Source organism: Aotus nancymaae, unplaced genomic scaffold, assembly GCF_030222135.1.
Source record: "Aotus nancymaae isolate 86718 unplaced genomic scaffold, 86718_ANA_hifiasm-v0.15.2.pri h1tg000040l, whole genome shotgun sequence".
NCBI classification, from domain to species: Eukaryota; Metazoa; Chordata; class Mammalia; order Primates; family Aotidae; genus Aotus; species Aotus nancymaae.
The window spans coordinates 23548462-23553984 of record NW_026988454.1 but is presented as its reverse complement, the minus strand read 5'-3'; the positions used below and the strand labels follow the sequence as shown (position 1 = coordinate 23553984).

General features: G+C 43.7%; 1 non-coding gene across 1 annotated transcript; it reads left to right on the top strand.

Moving 5' to 3' along the window:
• The first annotated feature begins 2097 nt into the window (after positions 1 to 2097).
• TRNAL-UAA (transfer RNA leucine (anticodon UAA)) lies at positions 2098 to 2180 on the top strand. Its single transcript has one exon. It is a non-coding gene; the product is annotated as a tRNA-Leu (tRNA).
• Positions 2181 to 5523: the final 3343 nt, after the last annotated feature.

Genomic DNA, 5523 nt, shown 5'->3' with positions numbered 1-5523 from the left:
CCTCAGCCTCCCAAAGTGCTGGGATTACAGGTGTGAGCCACAGCACCCGGTCCAGAACTTTCTTTAATATCCACCCCTGCAGCAAGCATCCAGGGATGGAACTTCTGTTCTTTCACAAAGACACTTCCATGTACCATGTAGATTTGGAAGAGAGCAGTATAGCTCTGAATCCAGTTTCTAGGAAGGATGGAGAAAATGACTCTAATGATGGAATCAGACCTTGGACTCTCTCCATCTCAGGGTTCTGCTTCCCCCTGGGCCGGCTTTATCCTCAGATTGCCTGTCTTTACCGGTGCTCCTAGTGCCTCATCACCGTACTCCCAGTTTATCATTCTCAGAATTGTCAATGAATAAACAGACAGTGAGCAAATAATAGCAATTTTATTATTTCCACAGATTCTGTGAATCAGGAATTGGAAAAGGATACCGTGGGGACAACTTGTCTATGCTGCATATATAATAATATGGGGTAATTAACTGGAAGGAATCAATGGCTGTGGAGTCACTTGACAACTAGGGGCTGGAATCATCTGAAGGCTCATTCAGTCATATTTATAGCAGTTAATACTGCCTGTTGTTTGAGGGCTGTCACCTGAAACAACTACATGTGGCTACTTGGGCTTCCTTACAGTATGGTAGCTCGGTTCCAAGCTCAAGCATCCCCAAAAAACAAAGTGAAGTACAGGTACAGCACCTTTTATGACCTATCCTCAGAAGTCACATAGCATTACTCCTCCATAGACACAAGCCCCTTTCCAGATTTAATGAATGAGAACATAGACCCCTCCCCCGCCACTCTCCACCTGTTAATGAAAGGGGTGTCAAAATCACATTGGTAGAAAAGCATTTGGAATGGGAGATACTGTTTAGTTCTGCTGTGTAGCAGTTTGTATTTTTTCCCAAGAGGACCAAAGATAAACTAACTTGTACCAAGCCCAGCTTTAAACAGCAACCAGAAATTTTTAATACAATTTTGAGGCTCCAGAGATACATTTCTAAGGGATACCCTATCATGTGGCTGTGTTACTCCAAACTGTCTTATACTAGGGGTTTGCTGGAAGCTGAGTCTAGGGTTACAAAAATATCATTCAAACAGTACTGTGGTTTGAATGTGTCCTTCGCACACCTACTTTACAGGGTCTGCCTGCACCGTGTGAACAAGGGCGTGAACGGGCAGTCGTGTGGCTGCCAGATCCCGGCTCAGCCACCAGGCCCCTGCCACTCCATAACACACAGCCTGGGCTCTGGGCTCTGTGGTCGATATGAGGTCCTGGGTAGTGGGAAATGGAGTGGAAGCCCTGGGAAAAGGAAGAACAGGACAAACTGGATCTCATGTGCACAGAAAGGAAGGAGAGCACTGCAAAACAAGAAAAGGGAACAGAAACGTCTCATTGCATTGTAGGGTTGAGGCGGCAAAGAGGAGGCCACCGCAATGCATCCGAGGCGGTGTACTGGGGATGGTGCCTGCAGCCACCAGGGACGGCGACTTTGCCACGCTCCCCTGCAAGTGACGTGGCACAGGCGACACTCGCATTTCTACAAAGCCTCCCTCCCGTGTGACCTGTGGCACGTGCGATGATGAAAAGCGGCCCCTAGGGGCAGGGGTCCAGGAACTCTGTTGCTGTCCGGGCACCTCATTCCTTGAATCCTATTCTGTTTAGAACAACACAAACAAAACGCCGCCCTGTGGGCCGCGTCCCTGCACCACCAGCAAGGGGCCTCCAGAACGCGCTCCCAGGAACCCAGAAGTTTACTGGTGTGTGTTTGTGGCGCCCGCGCAGCTGGAAACTGAAAGCAGAACTGGAGGGGCCGAAGTCTCGCCCGAGCTTCCGGCCCGCGAGCGCCGCCGCCGCCGCCCCCGCCCCCGCCGAGAGCTTGCGGCTCCGTTGCAGTTGTCTTCACTGCCGCGACGGGCCGGGGGCAACAGTGAGCCGCGGCAGCGGGAAACCGAGGTACCGGCGCGGCGGCCGCCCCAGCTCAGGCTGGGAGAGCGGAGAGAGTGGCGGCGAACGCGCTCAGCGTTCTTGACGGAGGGGGCGGGCAGGAGGCAGTAGAGGACGCTTTGTAGGAAGAGCGAAAGGCACATTGCTCGTCTGTACCAGGATGGCCGAGTGGTTAAGGCGTTGGACTTAAGATCCAATGGACATATGTCCGCGTGGGTTCGAACCCCACTCCTGGTAGGTTCAGGTTTTTCTCTTAAAACGTTTTATTTTTTTTAAAATACAAATCTCACCGAACATATCACGCCTTGGATATTAGAATTTCGACTTCTGGCTAGGAGGGGCGCAACGCTCATACGCAAAGACCTGCTTCCTTCCAAAAGACAGCGCAGGCGGCGGCCCGCAGGGCTCCGCTTACCTCCCCAGCTGCAGGGCGGGAGGCGGCCGGGAGAGGGAGGGCTGTGACCTGGAGGGTATTTTTAAAACGGCCTCTGCAAAAAAGTAAAAAATGCATTTCTTTTTTTTCTCTCTCTCTCTTTTTCTCCCCTGCCAATGTTAATTTTGTGCACACAGCTCTTCCATTAACTCCTGGAAGGCGGGGACTGTATCATCCTAGTTGTAAAATGCACTCTGACTTGGGTTCAGCTTAGAAATTTTAAATACAGCGTGGTCAAGAATTTTTTCTTTTCTTCTTCTTCCTTTAAAATTGTTTGTTTGTTTAATGAAAGCCATCTAAGAATTTTTAAAAGTTACAAGTACAAATGCAAATGACTTTTTTTCTCTCTCTTGAGTAATTTATAAGTAAAATACCGAGTGGATGCCCAAGTACTACTATTAAAATCAGGAAATTAACACTAATGATTTAATACCATCTAATCCTCCGTCCCCATGCGGTCACCAGTTGTTGCAAGAATATTCTTTATAGCAAAAGGCCCCTCTTCAGAGTGATGTGTTGCATTTACTTGTCCTCTCTCTTTAGGCTTCTTCTGTGTGGATCTCCTCAGCCTCTGCTGACTTTCATGATCTTGACACTTCTGCCGACAAGCCAGCCGGTTTGTAGAATGTCCCTTTGCCAGCTTTGGTTTTCTGGTGTTTCCTCCTGATGAGATTCGGGCTCTGCTTATTTAGCAGGACTTCCACAGAAGCCATGTGGTGTTCTCAACGCAGGCTCTTAGGCAGATGATTTCCGTGTGGCCTGCTTCTCTGCCAGGCTTCTCCTCTATAACGTTACTCTTTTCCCTTTGTAATTAGTATATGTTTTAGAGGGAAGTGCTTTGAAGCCGTGTAATATCCCGGGCCTTATCAAATTTTCATTTTATTCAGTTATTTATGGAATTAGGTATGGATGTACTCATGGTGTCCTATTTTAATTAATGGTTACAGTCCATTCATTCATTTTGATGTTCAAAGTGTCTCAGACTGGGCCAGTGACAGCCCATTCAAGTGAACTTTTGACCTGTCTGCATTATTCTTTAGCACTTCCTTACTTCCTACTCCAAGATAGTCCAGACTTACCTTGTACTTCCCTGACCCAATACTAGAATCAGCCATTTTTCAAATATCCTTGCTTCCTTTTAGTGGAGAATGGTATCTAGAAAGCAAGGTCTCAGTGCTAGGTGTGCTCATTGCTTTTGAGGTGTTGCTACTCCCGGGCCCTCTGGATAGACAGAATTAAGGAGTGTGTGTATGTGTGCATGTGCATATTTATCTATTTTTATATTTATTTATATATTTATATAGATACATAGATAAATATATATAGATATATAGAAAAATAGAACATATTTATATTCACATAGATATATATACAAAAAACAGAACAAAGTCTATAGTGTTTGGATCAGAACTGGATGTATATATAAGCTCCTTGATATAAATATAGATACATGAATAAATAAATATAGATACATATTTATCTCTATGTAGATATGTAGATATCTATTAGTTATTATCCATATATATTTATGTTTATATAGCTATATAGATGATAAATATATATCCATATTTATCTATTCATATATGTATATTTATATCAAGGAGTTTATATATACCTCCAATTTGGACCCAACACTATAGACTTTATTCTATTTTTTTCTCCCTGTCCATGTTTGTAACTCCCTGAACTCCTGCCTTCCCAATGCAGATCTCTGCCTTGCTTAAGCTTATCTAATGGCTTTAGAATTGAATTGTTCAAAAAGGAAAGAGAAAAAGAGTATCTACATATTTTGGAAATAAACATCCTGCCAGCAACTGAGAACTGGCTCTGAGCCACTCACTGTCAGCAACTTAAGATGTGCAGATAAATAACCCTGCCTCTGTCTCAGGGAGCTCAGAGAGCAAGAAAGAGAGATTTTAATAAGCCACGTTTGTAATGAAAAGATATGAATTATGCCCAAGGTGCTAAAGGAGTGGTTTGGGAAGGGCTGACTCCTCCTCAGAGAGCCAGCTTTAGTTAAGAAGTCAAAGAAGAGAGGCAGGGATGAGGGAGGGAGGAAGGGGAGAGGGAAGCAGATACAGGTGGGGTAAGCCACCTGGGAGCCACCTGGAGGCCCTGTGAAGTATGATGCCCAGGAGACCCCAAAGGATTTGAAACAGAAGGAGCCTGATGAATGTTACATTTAGAAGTATCTGCGTCTATTGATGTAGAGAATCTTATAGGCTTGGGATGGAGGGAGCATGTTGAATTGGTAGAAAATATTTTTAGGGAAATTTATTTAATTCAGTTAATAGCCAGTTAGACTGAGCTCAGTCTTTCTCTCTCTTCCTCCTTAAAACCCCAGCACTTTTTCCTTGAAAAGCAGACCTGTTATATTAGACTCTTAATATATTTTCAAAAGTTCATAAAACATAGCAAATATGTTGAAGTTAAATTTGAATCATTAACTTCGTTTTAATTAAATTTAAATTAGTTTAAATTAAATTTGAATCATTAGTAAAATTTGATTCATAAAATTTGTATGCTGCCGCTATGCTTATAATGATTTTCTTTTTTTTTTTTTTCCCTTTTTTTTTTTTTTGAAACGGAGTTTCGCTCTTGTTACCCAGGCTGGAGTGCAATGGCGCGATCTCGGCTCACTGCAACCTCCGCCTCCTGGGTTCAGGCAATTCTCCTGCCTCAGCCTCCTGAGTAGCTGGGATTACAGGCACGTGCCACCATGCCCAGCTAATTTTTGTATTTTTAGTAGAGACGGGGTTTCACCATGTTGACCAGGATGGTCTCGATCTCTTGACCTTGTGATCCAGTCGCCTCGGCCTAATGATTTTCTAATAATTATTTTGACAAAAAGAAGTCAATTCTTTGAATTATAAATTAACAATGTGGATTTATAAACATTCTCTGTGGGTTTGAACTAGTTGTAAGTTATTCAAAATTGTTTGATAATTTTCTATTGGGCTTTTACATAGATCTTTGTGGGAAAAGCTGTTACCAGTGTATTTAAGCAGTGACACCTACTGGTTAATTTGAGGCAAATTTTTTGTTAAATTCTGTCTGCCTTATTCTGCCTATAAAATTCTGATAATTTGCTCCACAGTTACTGTGGAAGCAGATTCAGGCTATGTCTATCCCAGCCAATAAATTGAC